Raw genomic sequence first — 16,497 nt, forward strand, 5'->3', positions numbered from 1 at the left:
AGACATCCTAACCTTCTCTTATGGGAGGCTAGGGGAGGAAATCAGTGACTTACATTCCCTCAGAGCAATAAGAGGATGAGGCTGCATCATCAGGTTCCCAGTCTCAGGGCCCAGGCTTGGATTTTTTTACATCATGATATCTATTCCCATCTGCAGTGAACAAACTGGCAATGAGTTAAAATGACAACCCCTTAATCCTACCCAGCACTGGTTGCACTGGAGACCTTGGGGATGCCAAACTCCAGTCTGGGGGTCCCAGGAGGTCTACCTGCCTCAACCTGCCTAGGGATCTGGTCCTTGAAAGGTTGTCACACCACAATCTGCCAGTCTAGGGGTTCCAGGAGGTGGACATGCCTTGATCTGCCCAGGGACCCAGTTCTCAGGAGGTGGACATGCCTCGACCTCCCTGGGGATTCGATCTCCAGGAGGTTTTCACACCTCAGCTTGCCTGGGGATCTGCACCCTGACCCAGGGACGCCTGGCTCTCAGGCTGCAATAGTACTGGGTAGGATAAGGTTAAAAAAGACTTACCCCTAAGGAAGTCCACCCATGGAAATGAGGGAGGCCTATTAGTTTTTCCTTTTTTCTTTTTCTCCCTGTCATCACTGTCTTTCAGATGGGAAATAACCAATCCACTTCCTGACAGGCGCCTTTAGGATGCATCCTTGATAAATGGAATCTGTTCAATCCTCTAACTGTAAGGAGAAGTCGCTTAAGATCCTTTTGTGCCACTGCGTGGTCACAGTATCCTCTGAGTTTAAATTACAGTACCATCCTGAAGCTAGATGTGCTCTGCAAAAGACAAGGGAAATGGACAGAGATCCCCTATGTCCAAATTTTCTTTTGACTAAGATATGAAGGAACTCTATCTTAAGTTTGGGATTGTTGTATGCCCTAAAAGTGACCCTACTAGGCAAATGGTGTAAGGAACAGACAACCAAGAGAAGGAATCTCTCACCCCTCCCCCGTGAAGGCTCACCTCCAATGGCTCCCTAGTTGCCTGGTGCTCTTTCCTTGTACCCTAACTTGCCCCCATATCTGGGAGTACCCGTTCCACAAAAGCCAACTCGAGTATGTCCTTTAGTTGAAACTGGAGGAGAATTCGGACCAACCCAGGTCCATAAGCCTTTCTCCCTCTTCGAACTAAGACAGATCAAACAAGACCTGGGAAGCTACCCAGATGACCGAGGCAAATATATAGATACATTCCAACACATTACCTTGGCCTTTGACTTGACATGGAAGGATATCATGATCATATTTAGTCAAACTTTATCTGACCCTGAGCATGCTAGGGCCTTAAATGAAGCCCGAAGGAATGCTATGGGGCTTTATCTGTCAACTGATAAATAGCCAGTAGGGGAAACTGCAGTCCCCTTCTCAGATCCTAATTGGAATTATAATGACCCTGAGCACATCTGGGAGAGGGATCATTTTCTGATCTGTGTGAAGGCAGGACTGAAAGCACCTAGCAAAAAGTAATCAGCTATGCCTGAGTCTCAGCAATAACTCAGGAGCCCAACAAGAACCCCATTGCCTTTCTGGAAATGCTAAAAGAGGCCCTCCAAAAGTTTACCAATCTGTACTTACACTCTTATGAGGGACAGGTGATTTTAAAGGACAAATTGCTGTCCCAATGTGCATCAGACATCAGGATAAAGTTACAACAGCTACAGCAGCAGGACTCTGCTGCCTCTGTAGATGAGATGGTCCAGACAGCCACCAATGCCTTTTATAACATAGAACAGGAGAGGGAGGCCAAGGCCCAGGAAAGGGAGAAAAGGAAAGAGACAAGGCATGCCCAGATGCTGGCTGCCCTTCAGGGAAGCCCAAAGGCAAACCCCAAGTCCTTGAAGGACAAAGTATGAGGCAAATGCCTAATCTGTAGACAGGTGAGGCATTGGGCCAAAGGGTGTCCAAACAGTGACAAGTCTCCTAAAATGGCTTGCTACAAATGCCATCAATTGGGATATTGGGCAGCACTCTGCCCTTGGGACCCAAGAGCCTCAAGTGCCGGGAGCCAGCATGAGGAATCCGACCCGTGACAAGGTCATGCGGCAGAGGCCTTGATGGGCAAGGTGAATCAGGCCTCAGGGTTTCCCACTGGTATTTCCTGAGCATCAGTGAGTTCAGTTCGGTCATTCAGTCATGTCCAACTCTTTGCAACCCCATGAATTGCAGCATGCCAGGCCTCCCTGTCCATCACCATCTCCCGGAGTTCACTCAGACTCACGTCCATCGAGTCCGTGATGCCATCCAGCCATCTCATCCTCGGTTGTCCACTTTTCCTCCTGCTCCCAATCTCTCCCAGCATCAGAGTCTTTTCCAATGAGTCAACTCTTCGCATGAGGTGGCCAAAGTACTGGAGTTTCAGCTTTAGCATCATTCCTTCCAAAGAAATCCCAAGGTTGATCTCCTTCAGAATGGACTGGTTGGATCTCCTTGCAGTCCAAGGGACCCTCAAGAGTCTTCTGCAACACCACAGTTCAAATGCATCAATTCTTCGGCGTTCAGCCTTCTTCACAGTCCAACTCTCACATCCATACATGACCACAGGAAAAACCATAGCCTTGACTAGACAGACCTTAGTCGGCAAAGTAATGTCTCTGCTTTTGAATATACTATCTAGGTTGCTCATAACTTTTCTTCCAAGGAGTAAGTGTCTTTTAATTTCATGGCTGCAGTCACCATCTGCAGTGATTTTGGAACCCCAAAAAAATAAAGTCTGACATTGTTTCCACTGTTTCCCCATCTATTTCCCATGAAGTGATGGGACAAGAAGCCATGATCTTCGTTTTCTGAATGTTGAGCTTTAAGCCAACTTTTTCACTCTCCACTTTCACTTTCATCAAGAGGCTTTTTAGTTCCTCTTCACTTTCTGCCATAAGGGTGGTGTCATCCACATATCTGAGGTTATTGATATTTCTCCTGGCAATCTTGATTCCAGCTTGTGTTTCTTCCAGCCCAGCATTTCTCATGATGTACTCTGCATAGAAGTTAAATAAGCAGGGTGACAATATACAGCCTTGACGTACTCCTTTTCCTATTTGGAACCAGTCTGTTGTTCCATGTCCAGTTCTAACTGTTGCTTCCTGGCCTGCATACAGATTTCTCAAGAGGCAGGTTAGGTGGTCTGGTATTCCCATCTCTCTCAGAATTTTCCAGTTTATTGTGATCCACACAGTCAAAGGCTTTGGCATAGTCAATAAAGCAGAAATAGATGTTTTTCTGGAACTCTCTTGCTTTTTCCATGATCCAGTGGATGTTGGCAATTTGATCTCTGGTTCCTCTGCCTTTTCTAAAACCAGCTTGAACATCAGGGAGTTCATGGTTCACCTATTGCTGAAGTCTGGCTTGAAGAATTTTGAGCATTACTTTACTAGCATGTGAGATGAGGGCAATTGTGCGGTAGTTTGAGCATTCTTTGGCATTGCCTTTCTTTGGAATTGGAATGAAAACTGACCTTTTTCAGTCCTGTGGCCACTGCTGAGTTTTCCAAACTTGCTGGCATATTGAGTGCAGCACTTTCACAGCATCATCTTTCAGGATTTGAAACAGCTCAACTGGAATTCCATCACCTCCACTAGCTTTGTTCATAGTGATGCTTTCTAAGGCCCACTTGACTTCACATTCCAAGATGTCTGGCTCTAGGTGAGTGAGCACATCATCATGATTATCTGGGTCATGAAGATCTTTTTTGTACAGTTCTTCCGTGTATTCTTGCCACCTCTTCTTAATATCTTCTGCTTCTGTCAGGTCCATACCATTTCTGTCCTTTATCGAGCCCATCTTTGCATGAAATGTTCCCTTGGTATCTCTAATTTTCTTGAAGAGATCTCTAGTCTTTCACATTCTGTTCTTTACCTCTATTTCTTTGCATTGATCGCTGAAGAAGGCTTTCTTATCTCTTCTTGCTATTCTTTGGAACTCTGCATTCAGATGCTTATATCTTTCCTTTTCTCCTTTGCTTTTCGCCTGTCTTCTTTTCACAGCTATTTGTAAGGCCTCCCCAGACAGCCGTTTTGCTTTTTTGCATTTCTTTTCTATGGGGATGATCTTGATCCTTCTCTCCTGTACAATGTCACGAACCTCAGTCCATAGTTCATCAGGCACTCTATCTATCAGATCTAGTCCCTTAAATCTATTTCTCACTTCCACTGTATAATCATAAGGGATTTGATTTAGGTCATACCTGAATGGTCTAGCGGTTTTCCCTACCTTCAATTTGAGTCTGAATTTGGCAATAAGGAGTTCATGATCTGAGCCACAGTCAGCTCCTGGTCTTGTTTTTGTTGACTGTATAGGGCTTCTCCCTCTTTGGCTGCAAAGAATATAATCAATCTGATTTCGGTGTTGACCATCTGGTGACGTCCATGTGCAGAGTCTTCTCTTGTGTTGTAGGAAGAGGATGCATGTACCCCCCAAAATAAGAATCTGCCTGCCTTATTGTGCTTTTCTACTTTTCTGACACTCTCTGGAAAAGGTTAATTCAGGGCTTCAGTCTCCTGCAAAAGAATGTCTTGGCTTAAAACCCCCTCTGATAACTCTCTATCTTGCCTAACAGGTTCCCCTGGACTTTTTACAGCTTGTGAATTGTTTATAGTCTCTCAACCGTGAGAGGCACAGGAAGCTTAAAACATCCTAGAAATGCAGGGGCTTCCAAGGTGTCAAGATCATTAGAATAAAACTGATTAAGCATTTCATTGTTGATACTTGCTGCCAAATTTTCATATCTTTTATTTGTTGATATAGTTGGTATATAGAAAAAACAGCAACATTAGATCTTTGAGTTAAGTACCTTCTTTGTTATAACCCACTTCGCCTTTGTTCTATAGAGAAGTAAATTTAGTGCTTTAAGTAGATGCAGATTAAAGAAAAACACTTCAGGGGAAACGAGATTAACATTCATTAAGGAAGAGAGCCAAAAAGTGTTAGCAAGCCTCTTGGCCAGAAGATAATGTAAATCACCTGAGACCTTTTGTATACAAAAAGATATACAGAAAGATATACTGCTGCCCCTGCGCGACTCTGTATCTTCCATTATGTAAAATTAGGGTATATAAACACTTTTTAAATAATAAAGTTAGAGGGTTTTTTGCACAAGCCTGGCCTTCCCGATGCCAATTCTTCCTCTTGCTCCTTCTCCTTCCCTCTCCTTTTCAGGCTGATGCCTTGGAACACGGAGGCTCACCAAGTCTACTTACTTGCCCGGGCTTCTGAGACCCATGCGAGAGGGAGCCCAAGGAGAGGCACCCTCCACTATTCAAGTGGGCACCTGTGGCCCAACATAGACGGTGCAAGCTCCTTGTCTGGAACTTTATTGGCTTTCCCATAAACCAAGCTATTCAGCCTCTTTCCTCCACTCATTTTCCTACTACACTATTTTTTCCTAATCTAATCTTATATTTCTAATTAAATAATAAGTTTTCCTCTCCTATCCTTCTCCCCTTCGGATCATCCTGGATCCACTGGGGCTGGACCCCAGCACTCAAGGTCAAGTGCCAAGCCTTCCCTCACAATAGTTCAATAAGACTGAAGAGGCCCACTCCAGCCAGCCCGCCTGTCACAGATAACCATCATGGGGCTGGAGCCAAGAGTGCAACTGGATGTGGCAGGTAGGTCCAAGAATTTCTTGGTTGACACAGTGGCTACCTACTCTGTCCTGACCTCCTACTCAGGAGCTTTCTTCTCCCAAACTTGTACTATTTTGGGTGCTACAGGAAAAACAATTACAAAAAGATTCAACCAAGCACTTTGTTGCTGGGATGGACAAATAGTTTCCCACCAGTTTCTGGTGGTCCTTGAGTGTCCTACTCCCTTATTGGGAAGAGATATACTCATTAAACTGGGGACCACTCTTGTGGTAGGAAGCTTTTCAGCCCCTAAAGCCTACAGCTTCTCATTACTACTGAGGAACCCATTACACCCCATCCAATAGAGAGGGGCCCAAAACTACAAGAGGACAAAATTAACCCCCAGGTGTGGGGCCATGGGACTCCTGGATGGGCCCACCAAGCTGAATCAGTCATCAGTGTCCTCCAAGATCCCACTCGGTTTCCTAACCAGAAACAGTATCCCCTCAGAAGAGAAGCTCGGGAAGGACTACAGCCTCTAATAAATAAATTCCTTACCTGTGGGTTATTGGTCCCCACCAATTTGCTGTGCAACACCCTGATCTTCCCTATAAAGAAAAAGGATGGAACCTGGTCAATGGTTCAAGATCTCTAGATCATAAATGAAGCTGTGGTCCCCCTCCATCCCACAGTACCCAATCCCTGTGTAATCTTGGGAGAAATCCTGCCCAGTGCCAAGTGGCTTACAGTCTTGGATCTCAAAGATGCATTCTTTGCATACCACTGGCTAAAGAATCCCAATATCTTTTTGCCTTCAAGTGGGAGTCTCCAGGAGAAAAACACCAACAGATGACTTGGACAGTATTACCTCAGGGGTTCAGAGATATTCCCACCTGTTTGGGCAGGCTCTTAGCTGGGATCTCCTAGATATGGACCAGGGACCTAATGGAAAAATATTGCAATATGTAGATGACTTATTAATCTGCTCTCCAGATGAAAAAAATGCCCAATTACATGCAATTCAGGTTCTAAACTTTTTGGCAGAAAGGGGATATAAAGTCTCCTCTGCTAAGGCAGAGATGGTCAAGACAAAGGTCACTTACCTGGGAGTTCAGATTACACACGGGTCCAGGAGGCTGTCCTCTGATCGAGTACAAGGAATCCTCCAGTTGCCCTCCCCCATGACTTGAAAACAATGGGGAGATTTCCTGGGGCTAACTGGGTGTTGTAGAATCTGGATACCCAACTACGGTCTAATTGCCCAGCCCTTATATGAAAGCTTAAAAGGACGGGATGATGCAATCCACTGATAGTGGAGCTCCTCAAAAGAAGGCAAAGGCTACACTAAAATGAGCTTTAACTCAAGCACCTGCCTCAAGGTTCCCAAACCCAGAAAAAAGCATTCCAACTTTATGTCCACGAAAAAGAAGGGATAGCCTTGGGAGTGTTAACTCAAAGGTTGAGACCTGAGCCCCAGCTTGTAGCTTATTTATCCAAGAGGCCCAACCACCCGCGGCTGGCCTCCCTGCCTTTGAAATCTTGCAACTATTGCAATCCTGATAGAAGATGCTTTAAAACTCTCTTTTGGGGGCAAACTAACTATTTTTGCCAGCCACCAAGTAAAACAACTCCTATATGAGAGAGGCCATTTATGGATGTCTGATCAAAGAATCCTCAGATATCAAGTAGTCCTGATGGAAAATCCAGGCCTGACTATATCCCCTTGTGAGGTTCTTAACACTCCCACCCTCCTGCCTACCCCCAAGGAATCTCTCCCTTTTCACCCTTGCCTAGAAACCTTGGACCACTAGACAAAACCCTGAGAGGGATTGCCAGAAGATCTTCTCACCAATCCTGAGGAAATTGGGTACACTGATGGAAGCAGCTTTGTCTTGGATGGAAAAAAGAAGAGCCAGATATGCAGTAGTCTCCAATTTTGAAACCATAGAGGCTAAGCCTTTGCCATCAGATACTTCAGCCCAATTGGCTGAGCTCATAGCCCTGACTTAGCTTTAGAGCTGGGAAAAGGAAAAAGAATAGCCATTTACATTGACTCCAGGTATGCCTTTCTGGCGCTACATGCACATGCTGCTATTTGGAAAGAAAGAGGCTGCTTGACCACTTGAGGGTCCCCTATCAAATATGGTGACCAAATCCTTAGGCTCTTGGAGGCAGTTCATCTGCCTGCTGAAGTTTCAGTCTCCCACTGTAAAGGACACCAAAAAGGGAGAATGGAAGTGGCACAAGGGAACCAAGCAGCTGATCAGGCAGCTAAAAGAGCAGCATTACAGAACAATGACCTAATAGGGGTTGCCACCTTAGTTCCACAGACTAATTTGCCAGAAACTGCTTCATATACTGAAAGTGAGACTCTTAAAGCTAAGAGTGATGGCTTTCAAGAAGATCATTCATATGGGACTCCTTTTTCTGCCTGGGAACCTCCAATGGAAGTTGATTAACTCCTTACATGCCACCACTCATTTAGGGGAAAAGGCTTTCCAAGGATTCAGAGGAACAGGCCTCCAAGCAACTATAAGGCACGTGGTCTCCTCTTGTCCCACTTGCCAATTAAACAACCCCCAAGGAGCTCAAAGACCCCAGCTGGCCCGGCCTGTCCGATGATGTGGGACCAACCCAGGAGAGGACTGGCAGATGGACTTCACCCAGATGCCAGTTTCTAAAGGGTATAAATACCTACTAGTCATGATAGATACATTCACAGGATGGATTGAAGGCTTTCCCATCCAGACTGAGAAGGCTGAGGAGGTGGTTAAAAAACTGCTCCATGAAATCATTCCAAGCTTTGATCTGCCCAGGTAACAAAGTGACAATGGGACATCATTTACTTCTAAGGTCACCCAAGGGGTCTCTAAAGCATTGGGCATTACTTATTATCTCCATTGTGCCTAGAGGCCTCAGTCTTCAGGAAAAGTAGAAAGAACCAACCAAATCTTAAAATCAGTGATAAAAATGATAACCCAGGAGACCTCCCTGGGATGGAAGGAGGCTTTACCAATACCTCTCCTCTGCACCCGTATTGCCCCTAAGGAAAATGTTGGTATTAGTCCTTATGAGATGCTATGTGGGAGACCTTTTGTTTATGTCAATGACCTCTTCTAGATCCAAAGGCTCAGTCCCTCTGGTCTTATACCATAGCCTTGTGCAATTCCAACAGGATATACTCTTGTGGGGTATCAACCTAGACCCCAGAGATTCTAAAAAGTCACCACTATATGCTCCAGTCAACAAAAACAAGACCAGCTCTATACAGTCAACAAAAACAAGACCAGGAGATGACTGTGGCTCAGATCATGAACTCCTTATTACCAAATTCAGACTTAAATTGAAGAAAGTAGGGAAAACAGCTAGATCATTCAGGTATGACCTAAATCAAATCCCTTATGATTATACAGAGGAAGTGAGAAATAGATTTAAGGGCCTAGATCGGATAGATAGACTGCCTGATGAACTATGGAATGAAGTTCGTGACATTGTACAGGAGACAGGGATCAAGACCATCCCCATGGAAAAGAAATGCAAAAAAGCTAAATGGCTGTCTGAGGAGGCCTTACAAATAGCTGTGAAAAGAAGACAGGTGAAAAACAAAGGAAAAAGGAAAGATATAAGCATCTGAATGCAGAGTTCCAAAGAATAGCAAGGAGAGATAAGAAAGCCTTCTTCAGCGATCAATGCAAAGAAATAGAGGAAAACAACAGAATGGGAAAGACTAGAGATCTCTTCAAGAAAATTAGAGATACCAAGGGAACATTTCATGCAAAGATGGGCTCGATAAAGGACAGAAATGGTATGGACTTAACAGAAGCAGAAGATATTAAGAAGAGGTGGCAAGAATACACAGAAGAACTGTACAAAAAAGGTCTTCATTACCCAGATAATCACAAAGGTGTGATCACTCACCTAGAGCCAGACATCTTGGAATGTGAAGTCAAGTGGGCCTTAGAAAGCCTCACTACGAACAAAGCTAGTGGAGGTGATGGAATTCCAGTGGCGCTCTTTCAAATCCTGAAAGATGATGCTGTGAAAGTGCTGCACTCAATATGCCAGCAAGTTTGGAAAACTCAGCAGTGGCCACAGGACTGGAAAAGTTCAGTTTTCATTCCAATTCCAAAGAAAGGCAATGCCAAAGAATGTTCAAACTACCACACAATTGCCCTCATCTCACATGCTAGTAGAGTAATGCTCAAAATTCTCCAAGCCAGACTTCAGCAATACATGAACCGTGAACTTCCTGATGTTCAAGCTGGTTTTAGAAAAGGCAGAGGAACCAGAGATCAAATTGCCAACATCCACTGGATCATGGAAAAAGCAAGAGTTCCAGAAAAACATCTATTTCTGCTTTATTGACTATGCCAAAGCCTTTGACTGTGTGGATCACAATAAATTGGAAAATTCTGAAAGAGATGGGAATACCAGACCAACTGACCTGCCTCTTGAGAAACCTGTATGCAGGCCAGGAAGCAACAGTTAGAACTGGACATGGAACAACAAACTGGTTCTAAATAGGAAAAGGAGTACATCAAGGCTGTATATTGTCACCCTGCTTATTTAACTTCTATGCAGAGTACATCATGAGAAACGCTGGGCTGGAAGAAACACAAGCTGGAATCAAGATTGCCAGGAGAAATATCAATAACCTCAGATATGCAGATGACACCACCCTTATGGCAGAAAGTGAAGAGGAACTAAAAAGCTTAATGAAAGTGAAAGTGGAGAGTGAAAAAGTTGGCTTAAAGCTCAACATTCAGAAAACGAAGATCATGGCATCTGGTTCCATCACTTCATGGGAGATAGATGGGGATACAGTGGAAATAGTGTCAGACTTTATTTTTTGGAGCTCCAAAATCACCACAGGTGGTGACTGCAGCCATGAAATTAAAAGACACTTACTCCTTGGAAGAAAAGTTATGACCAACCTAGATAGCATATTCAAAAGCAGAGATATTACTTGGCCAACTAAGGTCCGTCTAGTCAACGCTATGGTTTTTCCAGTAGTCATGTACGGATGTGAGAGTTGGACTGTGAAGAAGGCTGAGCGCCAAAGAATTGATGCATTTGAACTGTGGTGTTGGAGAAGACTCTTGAGAGTCCCTTGGACTGCAAGGAGATCCAACCAGTCCATTCTGAAGGAGATCAACCTTGGGATTTCTTTGGAAGGAATGATGCTAAAGCTGAAACTCCAGTACTTTGGCCACCTCATGCGAAGAGTTGACTCATTGGAAAAGACCCTGATGCTGGGAGGGATTGAGGGCAGGAGATGAAGGGGATGACAGAGGATGAGATGGCTGGATGGCATCACCGACTCAATGGACATGAGTCTGAGTGAACTCCGGGAGTTGGTGATGGACAGGGAGGCCTGGCATGCTGCAATTCATGGGGTTGCAGAGTCAGACATGACTGAGCGACTGAACTGAACTGAACTGATATTCTACAGGGACTCAAGTCCCAATTAAAGTCTGGAAAGATGTGTCCCCAAAGGCTCAACTCCAGCCCACATGGAAGGCTGTAATACTCTCCATCCCCAGAGCAGTCAGGATACCAGGACATGACTCGTGGATTCACTACTCACTAATCAAGCCATGGAAAAAAACAGAAGAGGACACTCAATACACCTGTGAGCCCCTAGGAGATCTCAGATACCTATTCTGAACTACAAATGAGTGCATTTTGATGAACACCCCCAAAATTAAGTTTCTGGGGATAAGATTTCTCAGGACAGCTCTAAGGAGCCAGCAGAGTTTGGCAGGGATTGTACTCCAAAACAGACAGGAGATAGATCTCCTGATCCCCGAACAAGGAGGGCTTTGAGCCATCTTGAATGAGACAAATTATTTTGGGGTAAATACATCTAGCTAAGTTAAAGAGTCTCACAGTCCTCAAGAAAGACATTCAGAGCCTACAGGATCTCAAAGAATGAACTGTAGAGTTCTCTGGGTGGCTGCAGTCTCTCTTTGGGTGATTGTCCTGGTGAGAGGGAATTTTGAGTTGGCTAATGCTGTTATCACCATATTGATGCTGCTTATGATTGTCCCATGTATTATCAATTGTCTAACCCATTTTGTCTCTGCCCAGGTCAACAAGCTACAACATGTAGTGCCAGTTCAACAAGGATATATAAAACTACAGCTGACCACAGAAAATATCAGTCACCCTTAGATGGACACCACTATAGGGACTCTGATGCTTGATACTAGCAAGAGGGGGAGGCCAAAGGCCCGTTACTGTCCCAGTTCAGCAGGAGGTAGCCAGAAAGACCTTGACACTCATATTCCCAAAGAATTAGGCCTTCTATCCCTTGAGGGGGGAATGTTAGATAGTTAGAATAGGAAAAAGAGTCCAGAATGGTAGTGGCTAAAAGACAAGGAAGGGAAAAGCCTGCAAAGATAGAACAAAGGAAGGTCCGAGGACTGGAATGAGGACCTCAGGTAAAATAAACAACATTTCTGGCTAGCCCAATTTACATAGGGCAGGCCCAGGGGGAGGAGAAAAAACATAAAAAGAGGAGCCAAAATTGGGCTGGGGCCTCTCTTCTCTTTGCATCTTTTGAGTCAGCATTCCCTCATGCCCTGAGGATGTATTTTCCTTTACTTTCTAAATAAAACACAGGATACAGGATGCTTGGGGCTGGTGCACTGGGATGACCCAGAGAGATGATATGGGGAGGGTGGTGGGAGGGGGGTTCAGGATTGGGAACTCATGTACACTCATGGTGGATTCATGTCAATGTATGGCAAAACCAATACAGTATTGTAAAGTAAAAAAATAAATAAAATAATAAATAATAAATAAATAAATAAAACTGAGCTATACCACAGAGCTGTAACACTGGTCCATCTGAGGGCTGTAACGCTGGTCCATCCATTGCTTCAAATTTTTGTTGTGATGAAACAGAATTGAGGAAATTATATACTCCCTTGACAGAAGGATTGATATTAATTATTCTTTGAATGTTTGGTAGAAATCACCAGTGGAGCCATCTGATCTGGGACTTCTGCTTGTTGGGAGGTTTTTGGCTACTGATTTAATGGATCTCTGTTCAGATTTTCTGTATCATCATGACTGGGAAGTTGTATGTTTCTAGGAATTTATCCATTTCTTCTTCTGCTGCTGCTAACTCACTTCAGTCGTGTCCGACTCTGTGCAACCCCATAGACAGCCTAGGTTGTTCAATTTGTTGGTATATAATTATTCGTATAGTCTCTTTCTTATGATCCTTTATATTTCTGTGGTATCAGTTATAATATCTCCTCAAAATATTCTTTATGAAATTTTTATTTAAGTATAATCTGCATTATTTTAAATTTTATTCTCCAAGTTATTCTTTGAGCTGTTTTAATATAACTTTGGCTTTTTGGTCCATTTTGTTTATTTTTTCTCCATTTTAACTTAGTTTTAAATATTATTATTTCTTAAACTTTTGATCTTTAGCACACTAATTTTTTTTTTTTTTTCCCTATCATTGGCTTCCGGGAGGAATTTGGGTTGTCACTGTTTGGTACATTGTTGATGGTGAGAGTGAAGAAGGGTGGGCAGAGGGTGACCCTGGCAGAAAGTGCTCATGGATTGGAGGTGGAAGATATTGAAACCCATCAAGTTTCCTATTATGGTCCTACTTCTTTGGCTTCTTTCACTGCCAACATCTTTAACGTCTATCCTCCAAATATTTTTAGCCGGTGTGATTTAAGAATTCCACAGGCTAAGAAGACTTTTCAAGGCAAATTTATCTTGTTTGTTTGTTCACCTGGGGCAGTCCCTAGTTCATAATTTCCAGAACAGTAGCTATATATTGACTAGGTATGTGCCAGTTTGTGTCATGTATTTGCTACAAATTGGTTATTAGGAACTCAGAATGCATTTTAAAAATTGCCTCTCTTTTATGTAGGTTCCTAGGTCAGTCAGTAAAAACCCAGGGAACCTGGACCAGCTTAACAATTGTTTAATTAATCTTTTTTCCTTTCTTTTATTAAAAAAAGGTCCTGGTGCACTAAATTCATTTCTGCATTCATTCACAACAATCTCAAGGACTCAAATTCTTATTTAGGTTCGTTTTAAGCCACTCCTTCTAGAGTTCAGTGAGATAACTAAAGGGAGAGTGTCCGAGATGGAAAAACCAGGGCAGAATGTCAGCGTCTTTTGAAGAAAACAGGAGAAGAATTGGAGAAGAATTCCAGTGAGAGGGACTCAGGAGCACAAAGGCAGAGATGGGCACAAACAACTGCTGAGTGAAAATTCCAGAAATCTGTCAATCAGTTTCAGTGAGAGGTCAGACACAGAGACCAATGCCTTTTAGCATGCATTTTATTTCTTATTTTTTACTTTATTTTAAAAATCACTTCCTTGTTTATTTATTTTTGGCTTTGTAGTTTCTTCATGCTGGATGGGCTTTTCTCTAGTTGTGGCAAACCAGGGCTACTCTCAAGTTGTGGTGCAGGGCTTCTCATTGCAGGGGCTTCTCTCATTGCAGAGCACAGGCTCTAGGGTGTGAAGTCTTCGGTAGTTTCAGTACATGAACTCAGTAGTTGGGGGTCCTGGGCTCTAGGGCACAGGCTCAATAGTTGTGGTACATGGGGTTAGTTCTCCCCTGCACGTGGGATCCTCCCAGATCAGGGATTGAACCTATGTCTCCTGAAAGTGAAATTAATTTATGAGCAATCTCCCCAAAATGGCCTAGACGGGAGATCCTCAAAAGACTCCAGGGAGGAAGGGATGTCAAATGGACACTAATAGTTAATAATAATGGCTTACTCTCCTGATTACTTCAAACAAGTTTTTCCTTCACATTTTAAATTTCTCCATCTCCCACTTCTTTACTACCATGGGGATTACAGGCATCCAGCTACAGAATGGGAGAATTGAATCTGAAAGCAATGAAATAACAGCAGAGTAATGTTCCAATGCCCTTAATTAAAAGAGAAGAGCTTTGCTACTGCTGCTGCTAAGTCACTTCAGTTGTGTCCGACTCTGTGCGACCCCATAGACAGCAGCCTACCAGGCTCCCCCGTCCCTGGGATTCTCCAGGCAAGAACACTGGAGTGGGTTGCCATTTCCTTCTCCACTGCATGAAAGTGAAAAGTGAAACTGAAGTTGCTCAGTCGTGTCCGACCCTCAGCGACCCCGTGGACTGCAGCTTTCCAGGCTCCTCTATCTGTGGGATTTTCCAGGCAAGAGTACTGGAGTGGGGTGCCATTGCCTTCTCCAGAGAAGAGCTTTAAGCTATGCTTAAAAACAAAACAATGTGTTGTTTGGAATAGTGGTGCTTAAGGAAAAGCAAGTCTAATTAGAGGAGGATGAAGACATTCTAAATGGGACTTGTAGCTACTTTCAAAGGCTTTAAAGCAGTGGCACTGATTCCTTTTGAACCTATTTCTTTTCAGTGTTTCTATTTAAGTCTGGACCAATGACTCCCCCACCCCCACCCCAAGCTATTAGCTTGGCCCACAAATGGCACAAACATGTAGAAATGGAACACAGGGAAGATTCTTAAGATAGACTGACAGAAAGTGGGAAAAGGAAGAAAATGAAGGAGTATCAAAGAGGGGGATTTCTCACCGCAGAACTGAGAGGGCTAGGGGAGGGACAGGGAACAGGAGAGAGATGTGAATAAGAGATAGAAGAAAGATCAAGATCACGGGTGGAGTGGTGGGAGGAGAGAGGGAGAGAGCGAAGTGTTGCTGAAATTCGGCCTCTTTTTCACTGGTGCTGGATAGACATATGGAGCCTGAGTTTGGGGTGAAGCAGGAAAGAATTTCTTGATTGCTTTGCCAGGCAAAGGGAGACACAACAGGCTAAAGCCTTCAAGACTGTGTAACCCACCCTGGCTGGGTTAGTGAGGGGTTTCACAGTGTTCAAGGAGCAGGGTGGCATCATCAGCTCATGGATATTCTTCTGATTCATTGGCAGTGAGGTAACTAAAGTCAGCATGTCAACCTTCTGTTTCCAACCATTCCAGAGTCTGCATGCTTATGGGCAGCATATAAAGTTTTTCTACCTGGTGGGGATTTCAGTATCTGCAAAGCAGCTCAAAGGACAAAGGCTCAGAATACTACCTAGAGTCCTTGAGGGAGTGAACGGTCCTTGATTTTGTTTCATGATGAAAGTATTATTTTGTCAACTGTTTTCCTTTCTGCATTTTCTCCTTCTCTGATTAAATTTATTCTTTGATTAAAGTTTTTCTACAGAGAAAAGACAGAGTACATGGGTAGGGTCTGTTCTTGGAAGGCCTACAGGGTCCTGCTTGGTTACAAGAGGAAGAAGACCAGAGCAGGCAGAGAGTCTGTGTGCATCCTATAGGTGCGATCTCTTGTTAGGTGGTACAGAGGACTTCTGTTCTCAGAAGTCTTTATGCTGGGGCCAGAGTGGTACTGTGGGCCTGGAAGTGCTTGTTTTAAGTGAAGGAAACCTGAAATCGGAACACCTGCATACCCTTGCTTTTAACACGGCTGCACATTAGGTTCACCCCTGGCGGGTTAAAGCTGCCTGGACCTGCCTCACCTCCCAGAGATAGTACTCATTGGCCAAGGGAGAGGCCTGGGTGTTTATGAAAGCTCTGGGCAGTTCTGAACTTTGGACAGCCAGGTTGAGGACCTCAGGGTAGGTCGAGAGACCTTGGGGATAGCTGGCAAGTTGTTCCTTGTGTTTGTAGGATGTTGTCGGTAAACCAGTGTCATCTTTCGGGGTGTAACTGTGTCAAAGTGCTGGCTTTTAGCAGTTCCTTCCAGGAGGAAGCCCTCTAGGATGCTTGTCAGGCTGACACTTTGTTCTAAGGAGTTGGAGCTCCTCAAAAGCCATAGTTAACCTGGAAAAATACAGCATCCAACAAAATTATCAAATAGCTCTTTCAACTACATTATACAGTCTTCCTTTGTAAAACAAATACTCCAGTGTTTGATGAATTCTTCTGTAGTTC

Source organism: Oryx dammah, unplaced genomic scaffold (genome assembly GCF_014754425.2).
Source record: "Oryx dammah isolate SB20612 unplaced genomic scaffold, SCBI_Odam_1.1 HiC_scaffold_12, whole genome shotgun sequence".
NCBI classification, from domain to species: domain Eukaryota; kingdom Metazoa; phylum Chordata; class Mammalia; order Artiodactyla; family Bovidae; genus Oryx; species Oryx dammah.